Source organism: Tenebrio molitor, chromosome 4 (assembly GCF_963966145.1).
Source record: "Tenebrio molitor chromosome 4, icTenMoli1.1, whole genome shotgun sequence".
NCBI lineage: Eukaryota > Metazoa > Arthropoda > Insecta > Coleoptera > Tenebrionidae > Tenebrio > Tenebrio molitor.
In genome coordinates this window covers 11,221,350-11,240,827 of record NC_091049.1, presented here as the reverse complement: position 1 = coordinate 11,240,827, position 19,478 = coordinate 11,221,350, and the positions used below count along the sequence as shown (strand labels likewise).

Below are 19,478 nucleotides of genomic sequence, written 5' to 3'. Positions count from 1 at the left end.
GTGATGACCTCCTCGTAGAGCGCCTGAGTGACCGCACGGGCGGTGGCTTTTCGGACGGCACGGCACTGCACCCACTTGGTGAACCGGTCCTGCATGACGACGACGTAGCAGTTGCCTCGGCTGGAGCGGGGGAGAGGGCTCACCAGGTCGGTGCGGACTGTCTCCCATGGCTGCCGGTTTGGTGTCGGGTACATTTTCCCCGGCAGTTGCTGCTGCGGCGTCTTGTACCGTAGGCAGGACGGGCAGTTCCGGACGTACTGGGCGGTCTCTCGGAACATGCCGGGCCAATAGTACCGGAGCGCCAGACGGGCGGTTGTCTTCGCGATCCCCAGATGACCAGCAGTGGGGTTGTCGTGACATTCCCTCAGAACGGCGGCTCGAGCTGGCTTGGGGACACATAGCTTCCATGGGTCGCTTAGCTCGGGCTCGGTGGAATCGGACATGTCCCAGAAGTGGCGGTGTAGGTGTAGGTGTGGAGTAGGCCTGTTCGGGTTTGGTCAGGCTCCGGCTGGTGTAGGCGATCCGTCCACGTACTGCGTCAGCGCTAGTCCCAGCCCTGTGTCGGCTGCGTCGGTCTGTAGGACAAAGGGCTTACCGAAATCCGGACAGGCGAGGACCGGAGCGGCAGAGAGGCTATCCTTGAGGGTGTTGAAGGCAGCGTCCTGTTCCGGGGTCCATTCCCATCGGTCACCTTTCTTCAGGAGTCGGTTCAGCGGGGCGGCGATGCGGGAGGGGAATAAAGCGACGGTACCATGAGGCCATCATCAGGAAGCTCCTCAGCTGGCGAAGTGTCTTGGGGGTGGCCAACTGTTGGATGGCGGCTACCTTATCCGGATCGGTCCGGATGCCGGCTGCCGTGACGACGTGGCCCAGGTAGGTTAGGCTGCGCCGTCCAAATTGGCACTTGTCGGGATTCAGTCGGAGGTTGGCGGCTCGTAGGCGGCGAAACACTTCTTGGAGTACCTCCAGGTGCTGCTCGAAGGTCTCACCGAGTACGACGATGTCATCTAGATAGGCAAAGCAGTACGGATCCAACTCTGGCCCCATGACCCGATCCATTAGGCGCTGGAACGTGGCTGGCGCCGAATGTAATCCGAACGGCATGACTCGGAATTGGTACAGCCCCCGGGACGGAACCATAAAGGCGGTGATGGGTTTGCTGGCCGGAGTCAGGGGGACTTGCCAGTAGCCACTCTTGACGTCGATGGTGGAGATGTACCGAGCTCGTCGTAACTTGTCGAGGATCACGTTGATGAACGGCAGTGGGTAGGCATCTTTACGGGTCACCTCATTCACCTTCCGGAAGTCGATGCAGAAGCGGTGCTTGCCATCCTTCTTCTTGGCCAGGACAATCGGCGAGCTGCAGGGGCTGTCCGACGGCTCGATTACACCCTCAGCAAGCATCTTATCCACCTCCTCATCAATGATACCCTGCATAAATGGGTTCCGTGGTCGATACCGCTGCTTCACAGGTTCCGGATGCAGAAGACGGATCTCGTGTTGGGCCAGTGGTGTCAGTCCTCGGACGGTATCAAACAGGGGAAGTTTTTCTGCGAGGAACTGCCGAAGGCGCTGCTCCTCATCTGTGGAAAGAGTTAGTGGCGGACTGTCACTGACCTGTAAAGCTGGCTCAACGGGAGCAGAAAATCTTGACGGGCCCGGTGCACTCGTGGCGGAAGTATCCCGCCTGTCCACACCGCCAACACAGTGGGGTGGAAGACTGCTGTCCTGGGGTTGGTGCAGTGGCGGAAGTCTTCGGTGCGGTGGCTCGTTCTGGTGGGGTTGGTCGGGTGGTTGGCCGGCTGGTCGACACCGCTGCGGGGGCGGTCTGCTTGTCTGTCTTTCCGGTGGGCCGCCACACGGCCGGGGTAGCTTCGCGGAGCGTACGGTGTCCGGGGGTAGGCTGTCAGGGCGCGAGAAGGGGGGTAGCAAACAAACAATATGTACCAAAAAGGAGGTGTTGGTACCTGGTGGCGCCGGAGCTCTTCGGGGACGGTGTCCGTGACCTGGGGGAGTGTTCCGGGCGGGGGTTGAAGAAGAGCGTGGCTCGTACTTACGGTTATTCCGGTCGGACCTGGACGCCGCTGATTCTCCCTCTTCGGGGCGGAGGAGGTGTGGAGAGGAAAGTGGGATGGCCGGGGTTCCCTTATAATGGGAAGGAACGGGCCGGCACAAAGGGGAAAAGCGGGATGGCCGGGGTTCCCTCACAATGGAAAGGAACGGGCCGGGACAAGGGGAGAGAAGCGGGATGCAAGCGAGGTCGGAAGCGGAGTCGGAGCTTGCATTGGGAGCGCGGCTGGAATCGGAATGAGCTCTGGACAGTGCTGCCGCGGCCGATTTTCGTCGTGTACTGAAATTCTCACTAAAAATGTACTGAATCCCTAGAAAATGTACTGAGGGCGGGAAATTCAAATAAATGCAATTTTTTTGTTGAACGTATATTGTAGAACATTTTTTATTATAATACAGTAAAATAACTATAAACATAAATAACTACCTATAGATATACATATCTATGATGTATTAATAAGGACTTACACTACTTATTTCTTAAAATTAATTAGATCTTTAGTTGGCTGCCAGGTATAACAAGTATCTTTTTTTAATAATTGTTTGCAAAACAATACATTTTCCACAGTTTCAATATTTAATGAATTTCTGTATCGTGTCTTTATCATTGCCAACTGTGAAAAAATTCGTTCGGTCGCAGCACTACCGTGCGGAAACGATATGACGGCCTCAAAAAACTTAATAAGATTGGTGAATAATAATACCCCCCTGGGATCTTTTTGTTTCCGAAAAACAGTGATAAATGCTTCTATGCTAGTAAATACTTCATCAGTCCTGGGGCCTGTTTCATAAAAATAATAGAACTTGTCCGACAAGTACTTTACTACTCAAAAATTACAAATGTGACAAGTTATAGTTTCATAAAACTATAAGTGACTAGTGATTAGTGACAAGCGACAAGTACAGAACTGACAAGCAAATTTCCCTTAAATTACTAGCGTTTTGTTTCATAAAATGACAAGTCTCATAAAATTAGTTAGTTTTATTAGTAAAAACTGACAAGTCAAGGGAGCACCGTGCATTTATATAAATACGTACTTAAAAAATGTATTTTACAGTGAGAGTGATGACGATGAACAAGTCGAAATTGTAAGACGTCCCAGGGTATTTCGAAAAAGAATAAATTTTCGTTTTCAATCTTTTTTTGAATTTAATGAACTAAGTTCTGTGAAAATGGAAGTACTATCTAATGCGATTGGACATAGGTTACAACACGAAACGCAAAGAAATTATGCTTTGAGTGTACAGCAACAAATTCAAATAGCTCTGCATTGGTTTGGTACTGGTTGCCAATACCATAGTGTTGGCGACATGCATGGGGTATCAAAAGCCACTGTGCATAGGTGCATTAAACGCGTTACGATGTCGATTAATCGCGTACTTGGATCACAACTCATACGTTGGCCAAACAATATGATGGAAGTAGTAAGAGGATTTAACCGAATTGGAGGTTTGCCATTGGTAACTGGTGCGGTAGATGGGGTCCTAATACCCATAGATGGGCCTAATGTAGGTGAGGAAGCTTTTGTTGATCGGTACGGAGACCACTCTATTAACGTCATGGCTGTATGTGGACCAGATTCGAAGTTTTACTTTATAAATTCAAATTGGCCGGGAAGTGTACATGATGCAAGGGTTTTACGAAATTCTAGCTTGTATAGAAGAATGGAAACAGGATGGAGACCTATTGAAAACGGATATATTGTAACCTACCTGAAGGGATGGTCCACTGCCTCGGCATCAGTCGTAGAGCAATTCTTGTATTGGGGGGTTCCTTCTCGACAAAAATAGGGCGCCACGGATTTGGTTGAAAAAAAGATTTAAAATTTTGACTCTGGGTCCAAATCCGAAAGCCTCAGAGGAAAATTCCGGCAACTCAATGATACAAACGCATTAAAAAAAAAGTGTATTGATAAAAAATGGAAAAATGAACATGAAAAAAGTAATTGGAGTTGTAAAAAATAAAATTGAGTTAATTTAGCAAGCCGCTACCATTAAAAAGTAAAAATTAAATTTAATTCGGTTTTTGACTTGAGAAATTGCGCGTGGCCACGTGTCGTACAGGGCGTTGATTTACTTGCAAAATATTTGACTGGTCCGAGCGAACAATCGCGCGTAGTAGCTAGCCCTTCACAATTTTTTTCGCAAGTTGTTTTATAAAAATGCAGCGCACTTGCGCGTCAACTAGGTAGCAGATTAACGGAACAAAGCGTCCGTTCCTGATGGTAATTGTCCGCAAAGAATGAAAAGCTCTGACCGTAGTTGCTGCGGTGGTGGTCGCTGCCGGAAGCTGGACTCCGGGACTCCGGTAAGGGTGGCTTTTGGCGGGGGTGGATGCGCCTGCGCGGAGCGTTGTGAGTTGCTCGCCTCAAGAATCCGGCGGTAGCTCCTGTGGGACACGGACTTGCCTCTGGAGAGTCCGGGACACGAAGACGTTATTTTGCGGTAGGTCGAAGATAATTTGCGAGAATGACGAGATAAGAAAAAAAGGCCTGGGGAAGACAATAGAAAGTTACCCAGCTGAAGAAAAAAAGACGGAAGGTCGACGATAAGAAGGTTGGAGGTCTCACCTGAGCTTTTACTCTGGCCTTTCGGGAATTTGTTCTGCGAGATGTCCAGTCGAGGATTTCTCGACTGCGGCAGCGAGATTATAGCAGCTTCTTCCCTTTTGCGGCACTTGACGGTAATTCGACGGTACGTTCACCACGTAAACAAGCTTGGTGTACACGCAAAACGGGAAGAAAGCAAAAATCTCTTATCTCTCCCTTTTATTAACTCGATGTTTTTGTTAATTCCACGTGAAATTGAGTGGGCCAATGGTGTACTGCCGTATGCTGCGGTCGCAGGAAAAGTGGGGTGTTGGATTTTTATGAGAGAAGACAGTTGACAGACCAAAATAAACAAAGAAGTGAGGTTTAGTTTAATGAAATTGATGGAAAGTGGAGAAATCAGCAAACCTTTGCTCGCTGAGTCACACGTGGAGGACAATGGGCATTTAAATTGAACTAGTTTCGCCCACGGACTAGTTCGCGGCACGAAGGAACGAAGGCACTCAAATTGAGGCTCACGGTGCCCGAGCGTGGGCCCCCAGGGTAAAGTTGAAAGGAACAAGGTGGCTATACCACCCTGCTAGTAAAGCTGTTTCCGTAGGTGACTGTGGAATTTGGTTCTGACTTTCGGAAGACTCTTACTTCCCCTAAATCACGAAGGGTGGCGATATTCTTCAGCCCTTCACCACAGGGCGATGAAGATGAAGAACTTTATGAAAAAAATGCGGGAATGAAAGAGGTTGATGGTGTGATTATATCAAGTATCCATCGAATTACCGGAAATGAGTATTTTAAACAATTGTTTCTGAGGCAGAGTCAAAACTGTTTTTCAGCACGTAGCGCAAAGGAACCCTCAACACAAAAATCACGACTTTGGAATTTTTTTGCCAAAAATGGGCGCTTTAGCCCGTTACAATATTATTAGTGATAGCGCTTATCCTTTGAAAAACTGACTTATAACACCAATAGTCATAAATCCCAATGATCCTGCACAAATTCAGTTCAGACACAGGCAGACTCGAAGTGTAATAGAGCAAGCATTTGGAATTTTGAAAGAAAAGTTTCCGTGTTTAAATCATCTGCGAGTACAACCTGAATTTGCAGCAAATATAATCAAGTGTTGTGCTGCACTTTGTAATTATGCTCGAGATGGGGATAATTTAGAAATACAACACGAAAATTTTCCAAATTTTCGCAGAAACGACAAACCACTTCCGAACGATAATGTTGATGTTGCTGGTAGACAACGTTTAAAAGAAATTATACAACATTTTCGATAAATTTTTATTTCAACTAACAAAACACTTTAATTAATAAAAATAAATAAATTAACTACGAGTACTAATGCCTAATTCTTTTTCTAGTTTTAAAATTTCTAATTCAGTTTTTCTAAATAATCTATTTCTAATTGTAACTTTCTTTTTTTTAGATTTGGTACTTCCATATCTGTTGGTGGTTCGGATTTTTCTGAAAAAAAAACGCATCAGTTTCAGTGATGAATCTTACTAAATTAAACTTACTTTTTTTGTTTGCCCTTTGATTTTCTGTGTTTTGTGGAACTTCAGCAGGGGTCAGAGATCTGAGGGCGACAATTTCCTCCGAATTTTGCATCAGGTACTCAACTGCTGATATTTCTGCATCCAGCTGGAAAACTTCTTCTTCTGTACTTTCTAGAGTGTCGTCGACGCCTATCCCATTCACACTCATCGAATCTTTGCCTAAAATCTCTATTACTCTATGATCAACTTCCGTCATCTTCACTTCCTTTCCACCTCCCGTTCCTGTTCTTCCTGCATGATCCTTTTTTTCCTAAAAATAACATGCGGCAATACAAAAATAAATAAACAGAAAAATAAAATTAAAAACTCACCAATGCTCTTTTGCGCAAATTGGGCCACACCGTGTCTCTTACATAGGTCCAGCTTTTTTCACTACTCACTACCCCTAAACTTGCAGCCGTGGTGTAAATTTCTTGCCAAGCCTTTTGCTTGGTCTGTTTAGTTACTTGGGGTGTTAACGCTCCAAATAAAATCTGTTTTTTTTTTTATTGATTTCCTCTAGGAAAGTAACTTTCACTGCGTTTTTTGCCATTTCAAAAATTTTACAAGTTCTTGTCAAAAAACAATTAATCATCACGGCCTCCTAGATATGACAAGAGACAAGTCTCTTATCCGGCCCTGCGCGTCAGCAAAATGTTTGTGATTTCGAAATGACATTTAACGGGAGTACCTAAGCTCCCTCTTTTGAATCGAAGTTAAAAGCACAAAAATGTGTAATATTGGTTGCATACTTTTTTAACTCAAATCAAGCATTAAACCCTTGTTAATCGTTGCAGTACCTCTTTTATTAAATTTTACAGTGTGTAGTTTTCGTTGTTCTTGTTTTCTAATTGCATAAATGGCAAAAAAAAATGTTGTTAAAAAAATTAATGCTAGTAGGCAACCAATCGTGCACCGTACCGCAGCGCACTCTTCAAAACAAAAATAATGCCTTGAACTACGAATGCGCACGGCCGGATAGACTAAAAGTCTATCGTTATATCTAGGAGGCCGTGTTAATCATCATAACATTTTAGGAAATTGTCATTTGTTTGACAAGTGGTAAATAATATTTTATGAAACACAAATTATTAGTACTTGTCGTTATTTTTATATTCACTTGTCACTAGTCACTTATCAACTTGTAAGTTTTATGAAACAGGCCCCTGATATCACAAAGAAGTCTCCACTGTAAATTTAAGTCTTCAAGTAAATCAGAACTGACGATGTTAGGAAATTTTGAAGCCAATTGCGATATAGCAGGTTTGTCATCGTTAAAAATTTTATTCATGTCTAATACCTGTGCAATTTCATTTAATGTTTCATTTCCAAAATCAATCCTATTTTGAATTTCTGTACACAATTGTATATAAAAATTTAGGCAGTTAATTGTAATTTCATGCAAAGCGTGTTGCGTTATATTATCTACATTTTCAGAGAGCGTATTTGCAAATCCTGCCCCTAAATATATGTCCTCTAATTGCCTAAAATTACGTGGATTTGACGGGTTTGAAGCATTTATTGGCACGTTATTGACGGCTTCAACTTTCAAAAAGAATTTAGCTATCATTTTATAATACATGGTCATGGTGGGTATCAAAATGTGGATTCTAGGACTTTCGCTTTGAAACTCTAGATTCATTTTGGAAACTATGTTTAAAATATGCTGTAAAAAATTAAAATACAGTTTATATACAATATTATTTAAATTATCCAAAATTGTATTTGCGCCAAAAATATTTTCTATAAGAGATTCACTCTGAAAGTATAATGTTAAAGGAACCCACTGTTCCAAAATTCTGTTTACTACAGCTTGCAAAGAAAGCCATCTAGTTTGGCATGGCCGTAACATTTTGTGTGGTTCTGCGTTAACAAAATTTTGAAATTCTTTGAAGTCGTGTTGTCTTTTTGCACTATGTGCAAAATAGTTAAAAATGCCTCTGGCCATTTCTTCTATTTGGTTCGGTAAGGAAGCGCATGCTTTAGACGCACATAAATGCAATGAATGGGACAAGCATCCAATTACAAATATATTAGGAATTATGTTCTGAAATCTTGCTTTAACACCATTTAAATTACCCATCATAACCGAAGCATTATCGGAAGCAAATCCAATTATATTTGAAACCGAAATATTATATTTTTGAAAAAGATTTAAAATGGCTTTAAACATTACTTCTGCCGTGGCCGTCTCCAACTCAATTAATCCAAAAAATACATCGACAACCTTTTCCTGTTTTCTACAATAATATCTAACGACAATTACCAGACATTTGCTAGTAGATATGTCCGTGGTTTCGTCAATTATTATTGAAAAAAAAGTTTCTTTCAATATAGCAGCAGTAGATGATTGAGCAAAAGGACCAACTTTATTATTCACTAAACCCGTGGCTTTAGTTCGGGAACATTTAACATTTTTAAAAATTTCCGGTTTTGGTAATGCCCGAATAAACTGAGGAAAATGTTCAAATATTACGAAAGGTAAGTTATGTTCTGTAGCAAACATAATTAGTTGTAATTCCGCGACTTTAATATTTTCGGCAGTTCTATGTGCAGGTACATTTTCTAAAGCAGTATCAATTTTTAAAGCCCCGCGAATTTTAGATGCAGTCCTTTTGTGAATATCAGAATCTTCATGACGCTTCAAATGTTTCTTACCACCTGCAAGAGATTTTGCACAGGTACTGCAGTAGGCCTTCCCCGACTTTTTTATTAACCATTTGAATTCCTGCAAATAAAATAAAAATCAACCATATAAGTACCATAGTTTTCATGAATAAGCAGAACATACCGATTTCCAATTTTTTCGATATCGATCGTAAAGTTTTCGTTTTTTCTTTGTAGTGACGAGTTCCTCAGCTTTTTTTTTGCTCCTGGGTTTGTTCGTCGCCTTCAGATTCAGAACTTGAAGCTATTGGAGATTCAACATTTTCTTCATCATTTTCCTTTTGCTTTCTTTTTGAGGAACTTATACCTGAAGGCTAGGTTGAGGTTCTTCTGGGTCCGTTTGCTTCACAATTTTCGACCGTATAACAAATCTAGAAATCCGTTATTTAATAGCAAACTTATTTTTAAGTAAGATCATAATTTGTGTATTAAGGCCAAAAAAGTGCATCTTTTTAGTCCGAATCTGGGTTTTCTAGTCGGGGCGAAGCCGTGACTCAAAAACAGGCGAGGACAAAAGACACTTTTTGGCCGAGGTCCACACGTTTTTCGTGTTCATTTTAGGCAAAATTTTGGAAAAAACATAAATTAATTGTAAATTTTGAGATTATCTTTGACATATATCAAGTTAGGTAGGTACCTAAACTGAAAATTTTATACCTATATTTAGTTATGTATCTCGGGTAATTAAGACAAAAAGTATATTCTTACATGTCCATTATTGTTCACCTATAATAATAATTGTTCGAATGACACAACAGCTCAAAACACTTTAAACTGGATAACACTGCATTCAACACTAGTGCTAATGAGAGTGATGCAATGCCGGAGGCTACTCGAACCTTTTATAACCTCGGGGCTAATTAAATCTCGGGGAAATACTAAATTACATTTAGGTCGTTTTAAGTAATTCCCCTATATACGCTGTATTTACTGAATTTACAGTTTCTTACCAACTCGGCTGAATCTACTAGCCACTAGGGAGCGGCAATCCGTAGTTATTAACTTACAGATTTCTTTATACCTACCGTATTTTTTATCCTACCAAAAAAATTGCAATTTTGCGAAAATTAGACTAGGACAGCGAGATACAAGTATTAAGGTAATTTAACAAAAAATTAAAAATAAGATATATTTTTTATTTTGTTGATGTTGTTTTCCTAATTTCATTATTTGATAGCCTTATTCTTTTTTATAATTTCGTACTGAAATTGGTACTTGGTACTGGTCCTGGGGCTGGTGTGGGGTCCGGGTGCTGGTCCTGGTCCTGTCCCGGTTTGGTTCCTGGGGGTTGTCGTGTTGTCATCCTGTTCCTGGGGGCTGGGTGTCCTTGGGCCTGGAACATAGGTATTAGGGGGCGGGGGGATGGTCCCGTCCTTTCGGGGGTGGAGGGTGTTTTTGGGGTTCCTTATCTCATTGAGAGAGGGGTTTCTTCTACCAGGAGTCGGAGTTCAGGGGGTACGTACGACGCAGCTAGTATTAGTGTGGGGAGGTGTTTGAATTTAACTTTGGGTTTTTTGGGGACGCGGTTGATGAGACGGTTTTTGGTTGGGAGTTTGTATGATGTGTGGAGTGTTTGTTGGGCTAGAGTGTTGTTGCTGTTTAAGGTCTGTTCTGTGTAGCGTGCGTGGTAATGCGTGAAGCGCTGTGTTATTGGTGTGGTTTTGGTCAATTCATGCAGTGTGTTGGAGGGGTGTTGGTAGTCTAGAATTTTGAAAAGAGCGCGTTTTGGAAGAGAGGGGTAGATGAGGGCGCGGTATTCTAGTACGGGACGAATGAAGGCGTTGTAAGTGTGTAGTAAAGTCGCGGAGTTGCAGCCGCGGAAGCGACCGCGGATCAAGTAGAGTAGGTTGGCTCTATTGCGGGCTTTTTTTAGTGTTAAGTTGAGGTCGGCATGCAGGGTGCAGGTGAAAGAAAAGGTGATTCCTAAGTAGCGAACTGAGTTGGTTTTTGGAATGGTTTGGTTGTTAATTTTGAGTGGGATTTTTGAGAAAAGTAAGGGCATGCAAACGCTTTTGGGAATGTGAATAGGATTGATTGACATTTGGTGGGATTGGGTTTTACTCGCCAGTGATTGGTCCATCTCTCAATTCGATGAAGTTCCTCTTGAATGATGCTCGCAGCTTTCTCGGCGCTTCTGTGACTAGTCCAGATTGCCGTGTCGTCAGCGAACATCCTCGTTTTGGTGCGGAAGGTGCCTGAAACTGGAAAATCACTGCAGTATACAATGTACAACAGGGGTGAAAGAACGGAGCCCTGGGGGACTCCGGCTTTCAGTTCAATGGGGTTGGATAGGTTGTTCTGAACTTTTACCCTGCAGGATCTGTTGGATAGGAATGAGGAAATTAGCTTGACGAATTTGAGGTTAAGTCTAATGTTGAAAAGTTTTTGAATTAGTCCGTCGTGCCAAACCTTGTCGAATGCTCTTTCGATGTCCAGAAAGACACCTACGGTGCACTCGGCAAGATTGGCGTGCCTGGTGATATCTGTCTGAAGTTCTACTATGGGATTATGTGTTGATCGTTGGGCGCGAAAACCAAATTGTTCTGGGGGAAGAAGGTTGTTGGATTCGAGCACAAGATTGAGTCGGTTGGTTAAAATTCTTTCGAAGATTTTGCCGGTGATGTTAAGTAGAGAGATCGGGCGGTAGGATTTGGGGTCGTTAGGGCTTTTACCAGGTTTGGGGATCATTATAGTGTACGCGGTTTTCCATGCAGTGGGGAAGTATAGTGAGTTCATGCAGCTGTTGTAAATGTTGGTTAGGGCTTGAAGAGCTGATTCAGGGAGGTTTTTGAGAAGGATGGGTCTGATTCCGTCCGGTCCGGGGGCTTTTGAGTTTTTAAGATGAGAGATAATACTCTTAACCTCGTCGGTGGTGATTTCGTCAGTCATATGTTCGTCGTCTAGGGGGTGGGGAAGAGGCTCGGTGAAGCGGGTGTTTTTGAACGCGTTAACATTGTTAGTGATTCGTTGGAAGAAGACGTCCTCGAAATTGGGGTTGTGGGGGACTTGGTGAACCTCCTCCAGGAGCTCGGCGAAGCAGCTGGCTTTGTCACGCGGGGAGTGATACGTTTGTGCGTTGTGTACGAGGTGATGGTTCGGTACCGATTTTTGTCCGGTTAAAGCTTTGAATTTATTCCAGAATTTTTTCCCGTCGCGGTAGTCAAGAGTTTCGCACGCTTTTGACCAGGTTTCTTCGCGGTATGCGTTGATGTCGCGTCTGATTATGGCGTTTAATCTGTTATGCGCGGTTTTGAGGAAGGGGTCTCGCGTTCGCGTATATTCGCGGAAGATTTTGCGTTTTTCTTTGATTGCTTTGACGATTCTGGCGGGGAGGGGGTCGCGGTTTTTTGGTATCGTTTTAGTTTTGATGGCAGTGTTTTTTGCGTCGATCAGTGTGTGAGTGAATGTGTTAATTTGTTCGTCGATTTCGGCGGGTGAGTTTACGCGTGTTATATGTGGGAGTGTTTTAGAAATTTCGCGGCGGAATTTGTGCCAGTCTGTTTTTTTATAGTCGAAAATTTGAATGATTTGGGGGCTTCGCGGAGGGGTGTCGCGAATAAGTTGAGCAACGAGAGGTAAGTGGTCTGATGTGACTGTGGTGCCGATGAAAGTTTGCGGGTCTACGTGGGGGATGAGATTTTCGGCTCTGGAGGCTCTGCGCGGTACTTTTATTGACTCGGTCGCGCGATGGTGGGGCTGCGCGCGGCCGTCGACTCGCGGCTGTGGCGGTTGGGGAGGTCTGTTCAGCGCGGAGTCCGGGTATCGTCGGCCGGAAGAAACACAGTTTCCGGGGTGGATGCGGTTGAGGCAGTCGGCTCCGCGCTAATTTTCTGCCCCGACTCGGAGAAAGAACGGAATTTTGCCGCCACCGGGAGCGTCTTCTAGTAACTTCGTTACAATTATTATTATTATTGAAAGAAAATAAAGGCAGAGGTTTATAATAGAATATTATATACCAAGGTGAAGAAGTTCATGATTATAGCCAGAGCGCCAAGATTAGAGCCCGAGGCGTGCCGAGGGTTCTAAGGCGCGAAGGCTATAAAGGACTTCTTCACCGTGGTTTATATACTATTTTTTTCACTACTAGTCTCAGAAGGCGCCATTATTGACTCTCGAACCGACCCCAGAAGTAGAATTTCTCGCCCAAGAATATAGCCTAAGGGAGTACGTTTCGGCTCAGGGACGCGAGGGTCGCGGGTTCGATTCCGACCCAGGGCGAAATTAAAAAATTAAAAAAAAAAAAAAAAAGGCTATATTCTGTCTCGTGATTCGGAAGTCACGTTAAGCCATTGGTCCCGGTCTATTGAGTTGGTCATCATGCCCCTCATAGATTTGTAAAACCAGTCCTAGACTGTGTAACAAATTTTTATTTGAACAGCCGTCACCTAGCAACGAAAGATTTTCTTTGATTTTATTGGTTAACGTAGACAGACGATTTTCAATTTTCATAGCAACCGTTGAAAAATGAGAACTCGGATCGTCGCATCGGACAAACAAATTTAATTAATAATTATTATTAGAAAGGGTTTTAACGGATCTAGTAGTGAAAAAAATAATATATATATGCCATTCACGATGTTTTGGCATAAGGGGAGGCCATGGAAAAAGTGCATTTAAGTTGGCAGTAAAGCTGTCTGTTGAATTAGGTTATGTTTTTCTAAGTTTGAGGTTATAAACTGCGTCATTGTCTAGTGCATTGTTGTCAGTTTTACTAATTTGCAATGTAACAATATTCACACATTTTTAATCCAATTTAACAAAACAGGAAACTGACTTGAACAAACTACAGAATAGTAGGGACCGGGCTCCTGTTAATTTATGCACCACTTAGATAACCCACCTATACAGTGTCTTAACCAACCAGTTAGTAACTTCTCAATGAATTTTTCATTTTAACCAAAACATTCCTAGAACTAGATTGTATAAAATCTTGTACCTACTTATTAAGCCTTACTTTATTCGAATCTTTCTGCAAAATATTTACACACCCATTGTCTATGACACAAAAGAACTTCAACTTCCATAATTTCATTAGAAAATTCTGAATCATCATTACATTGAAAAACGTTTTCAAATGAAAGATTTCACATTAATTTTGCCCAATCTTCCGAAATAAGTTCTTCACAATATCTACAAAAATATTGGCAAATTTCAGGAGTACATTTCAAAATAGACTGAAGCCATAAATTCACAACTATATCGCGAAGTTATAATAGGTCTTACAAAACCCCTGTGCCATTTCATTTGGGTCGTTGTTTCTTCCTTCACTATCCGTGTTACATTTTTTTCTTGTACTCACCTACGATTCAATTTATACACACAAAAAAAAACTTGACTTCATTGTAACTTACTCAAAATATGTTCTGCAGTCTAATACAAACACCATCAATACGTCTTAAAGTCGCTTAATTATGATTACGGTAAATTCGGCAACATGTTACGTTCATTTTGATAGGTCCGCATGTCAGCAGAGATGACAGAAATCAAACATGTATCCAACGTTAAAAAATGAAACCATAGCCTCCCCTTATGCCAAAACATCGTGAATGGTATATACACCACGCTAGAGAAGACAATTTTAAGCCTCGCTTCTTTATTCCCTCGGCTTAAAAAAATGTCTTCTCTACCTTGGCGTATAACATACTATTTTCCACTACTAGATACGTTAAAACCCTTTCGGATAATAATTATTAATTAAATTATTTTGTCCGATGCGACGAACCGAGTTCTCATTTTTCAAGGGTTGCTATGAAAATCGTCTACGTTAACCAATGAAATCAACGAGAATTTTTCGTTGCTAGGAGACGGCTATTCATTATTCACCTAGGTTAATAATGAAAATTATTATGTATTAACCTTGGGAGAGAAATTCTACTTCTGGGGTTGGTTCGAGAGTCAATGATGAAGCGTTCTGAGACTAGTAGTGGAAAAAACCTATAATGCCTAGTAACTAGAGACAGTGTGACAGCTAGAAAAATTGTTTTATAAAGTGTTCGATAGGTAAACTTTCAGTGGCGTGGGTCTACTTATCTGGGGAGTACATCTAGTTTATTTTTAATACAGTTTACTGTTGTCGAAATCACTGTTTCAGTTGATAGTCCATTCCAGTGATCAAAGACTCTATTAGGTAAAAAATTTTCGCGAATTTTCGTTTTAAAGTCTTTTTTCAACCTCCAATTATGTCCTCTGAACCTTTCATCTCGATTTAAAGTATTAATCGGAGACAAATCAAAATTAAAGAATCCTCTAATTCCGCGAAACGTGACAATTAGGTCTCCCCTGAGTCGTCTATCCTCAAAAGTGCTCAGTCCAGACTGTTCAAGTCTCTCTTCGTACGAGGATCTCACAACACCGTAGGAAAAACGTGTAGCACTCCTTTGAACCGACTCTAGCATATTTCGGTCTCTTATCAGGTCACATGACCAAACGGGACCGCAATACTCCAGAATGAGTCGGACAAGCGTTTTGTACAAGGTAATCGAGGTTTCGAAGCTAATGCCCTTAAATGTCTTTCTCAGAAGAAATAAAGTGGTACTACACTTTTTGCACACTCTTGAAATATGTGCTGACCAGGTCAGATTTTGTGTGATCGTTATACCAAGGTCGACATGTGATTCAACTTGCGAAAGACAAATATTACCTATAATATATGACATGTGAGGGTTATTTTTTCCTAGGTGTAAAACTACGCGCTTGTTCAAAATTAAAGGAAGAGACCAGTCTACACTGTACTTGTATATTTTTTCAAGGTCCTGCTGCAAAACGTGACGATAGGTTATTGGATTATTAAAGAGCTTAAGATCGTCCGCAAAAGAAGCATTCGGTGAACAAACCAAACTTGGCAGGTCGTAAACGTAAATGTTAAAAAGAAGTGGTCCAAGCACCGAGCCCTGCGGAACACCACTAGTTACAGGAAGAAATTGAGAGAACTCGTTCCCAACACGCACAAAGAATTTTCTATTCTTTCAGAAAATCAGCTATCCATAACTTGACATTTCCCTTGACACCAATTTGATCTAGTTAATATAAAAGTTTCTTATGTGAGACACGATCAAAAGCTTTGACGAAGTCTAAATACACCACATCAACAGGAACACCTTCGTCTATAAATTTGGACTAAGAATTAACACATGAAAGTAAATTTGTAAGGACCGAACGACCTCTTATGAAACCATGTTGCTGACTAGGAAGAATGTTCCACTACATATTTGGATAGATCTTCACTGATAATAGTTTCCATTACTTTGCAAACCACTGAGTCTATCATTTTCTGCATAGAATTTGTCTCCTTTTTTAAAAATGGGCGTTACTGAAGCAATTTTCCAGGCAGACGGAAAAGTATGTGGTTTTCAAAAGATGTCTGCATGATAAGTTGTAGCGGCTGACACAGATAATCGACACAATTTTTTAATAGTAATGTTGTTATACCGTCTGGCCCAGGTGATGATGTTGATTAAACTACAGATGCAGTTTTTAATTTTTTCTTCAGTAAATTGTATATTCTCTATGACAGTCGAGATTTGCGGAAGCATAACTTCAGGCTGACTATTCACCCGATACCCATGAGGGTCAGTTGAAAACACCTCCGCAAAGTATTTTGCAAAAATATTCGCTGTTTTGTTATCATCAAAACATAGCGATCCATCATCGTTGCGTAACTGTGGTACTGAAACTTTAGTATTATTCAATGACCGTCTGATGTATTTGTATTTTTTTTTTGGGATCGGTAGAAGGATTTTCCTCGTATGCTTGCCTTGCGCTATGTAGATTTGCCGAAACGGCATTGGAGAAGTGTCGGTGTGTGTCGTAGTCCTGCTGCGCGTGTGATTTTTTAAACTTGTTCCATAACCGTCTTTTATGCTTGAGTAATTGTAGGAGATCATCGTTAATCCAGGGCTTTGATGAGTTAAACGTAGTATATTTCGAATGGGTGTTGTTCTTAATCTCTGTATTTAAGAATATAATAAACTTTTCCCACATTTCGTTTGGATCATCGCTTGAGAAGAAGTCGCTGGTCCATTGCACTGATTCCAAATCGTTTTTTAATTTTTTGTACTCGTAATTAACACGTTTTATTAGTTTGGTTACTTTTTTGGGAATTTCAGATACTAATAGTTGGATTGTTGACAGCAGGGTTATATGGTCAGATTTACCGATAGGTGAAAGATAATCGACTTGACTTACTAACTAACGTTGATGGGTTTTGATTTTGCCTAAAGCGCGTAGGTTCGGAAACTATTTGACATAAACTTGAGTTAACAGCATAGTTTCTAATATTTAAGTAGTCTGTTGAGGACCAGTCTACCGTTGGTAGGTTAAAGTCGCCTGCAATGAATAAATTACCACCAGTTGTTGACAATTCGGATAGTTTCGTAAAAGGGTTTTCGGTAATTGCAAAACCGTTAAGCGATCTGTTGAGGAAAGATAAAAGTTTCGAGTGGAACGATTCCCAACAAATTTCGTTTTGTAAAGGTCTTTGTGAAAGGTGATAACCGTTAAATAAATGAATTTGAATTTGAACAGATGGCTTTCGCCAAATTAAAAGAAATCTTGATGAATAGTCCGGTTTTATGTGTATATAATCCGAAAGCGCCTACCGATTTACATACAGACGCTTCATCTGTAGGACTTGGCACAGTTCTAATGCAGGAACAAAGCGATGGCAAATTGAAACCGATTTCGTATTACAACAGAAAAACAATTCCAGAGGAGTCCGTCTAACATTCGTTCGAATTAGAATGTTTAGATATAGTAGCACGTCTAGAGAAGTTTCGGGTTTACCTGTTGGGAGTACATTTTACTATTCGTACCGATTGTGACAGCCTAAAATTGCTCGCGGATAAACGTGATTTAAATTTTGGGTAAAGTTTCCGACTCCCACCAGTCGCTGGTATTTTAGCCCGAACCAGAACTAAATCTCCTACTTTCAAAACAGGAGCCTTACGTCTACCTTTATTCTGATCACCTTTTTGGTAAGTATTCAATTTTATAATTAAACTCTGACAGACGTATGAACCATCTGCCTATTCTGGGATTTAAGGGACCGTATGAAGTAGTGTAACCTGTGGGTAATGCCAGTGTCCGGACGAAATAGTACCGGACAAGTCGACCAGTACAACTTTGCGTAATCCCTCGCTCGCACATAAACACGATTCAGCTGGTTCCCTGTTATTGAAAACGAACCAGCTGAATCGTGTTTATATGTGAGTGGGGTATTACGCAAAGTTGTACTGGTCGACTTGTCCGGTACTATTTCGTCCGGACACTGGCTAATGACAGATACTTAATATAGGACATACAAGGTGAAATATAGAGTAATAGATTGTTTAAGGGAATAATTTCAATTGATAGATTAAAATTAGGCATAATTATTCCCCGACATATCTAGGAATAACTCGGGATTCATCTTTAACCTTCAAACTACACATCGAAAAGTTACGACAAAAACAGAAAACGAGAAACAACATTATACATAAACTCGCAGGCACAAGTTGGGGAGCGAATGCACACACTTTACGTGTCACAGGACTAGCTCTAGTGTATTCTACAGCAGAATATTGTTGCCCTGTCTGGAAGAACAGTGCACACGTGAACAAAATAGATGCTCAATTGAATACCACACTTCGAATAATAACGGGTACTTTAAAATCTACTACAACACCATGGCTACATGTCTTAGCGCACATTATTCCGTATGATATTAGAAGAAAATACGTCACAAAACGAATTTGGGATAAATTTCAAAATTCACCGAACATGTACTCCATAACACAAGACATGGCAAATTTACCACCCTTTAGATTAAAATCGCGTAAACCACTTTGGAAAGAAGAATTTCTCATGCAACCATTTTCCAAATCTGACTATTGGAAAGCAGCCTGGCAAGAAGTAGATATTTTCAATAAAAATCTAATTGAGGATCCTACAAAGCAAATTCCGGGATTTGACCTACCAAGGAAAATCTGGTGTAAATTAAATCGTTTTAGAACCGGCCATGGCAAATGCAATAATATGCTGTTTCACTGGAACATTCGTGAAAACCCTTCTTGTGAATGCGGTGCAGAAAAAGAAACCATCCAACACATTGTGGAAGAATGTCCCCTTACTAAATTCCAGCAAGGTTTCTCCAAACTACATCTACTTACCGAAGACGCCCTAAATTGGCTACAAAAAATTAAAAACATATAATTTACCATAATTATTTTGCGAATTTCGAATTTTAATTGTATTTTTCTTCATACGAATATATAATATATATATACAGGGTTATTATAAATGTTTGTAGTCAACGAGCCCATGAAAACAAATGAATTTTTTTCTTTTGCCGTTCCATAGTTCAATACGAAAATGATACGAAGTAGATTATTATTCTTGACATTAGGAGGTTATGTTTACCTTCAAAAAATTCTTTGAATTATTAATCACAACAGTGAAGATTCGTTTAAAGAGATTGTTCCAACGTTTTAATACCGTGAGTAACAGTGACTAAAATCCATCAAGTCGGGATTTGTTATCAAAATGAACTTTAAAGTTCATATGGTTCAATCCATCTCATACGGACAATAAAATTTAATTTTCTCTATTTCAGTTTTGTAAACTTATCCACTGGTGTTTAACCACAGATGTGTAGAACTGAATTGTTGGTGCTAAATTA

General features: G+C 41.2%; 1 long non-coding RNA gene across 1 annotated transcript; it reads right to left on the bottom strand.

Annotated features, from left to right (window-relative positions):
- Positions 1-5,850: 5,850 nt before the first annotated feature.
- LOC138129296 (uncharacterized) lies at positions 5,851-9,379 on the bottom strand. The gene is made up of 3 exons (XR_011159175.1): positions 8,949-9,379; positions 6,140-8,885; positions 5,851-6,086 (listed from the first exon to the last, which is right to left on the bottom strand). It is a non-coding gene; the product is annotated as an uncharacterized lncRNA (long non-coding RNA).
- Positions 9,380-19,478: the final 10,099 nt, after the last annotated feature.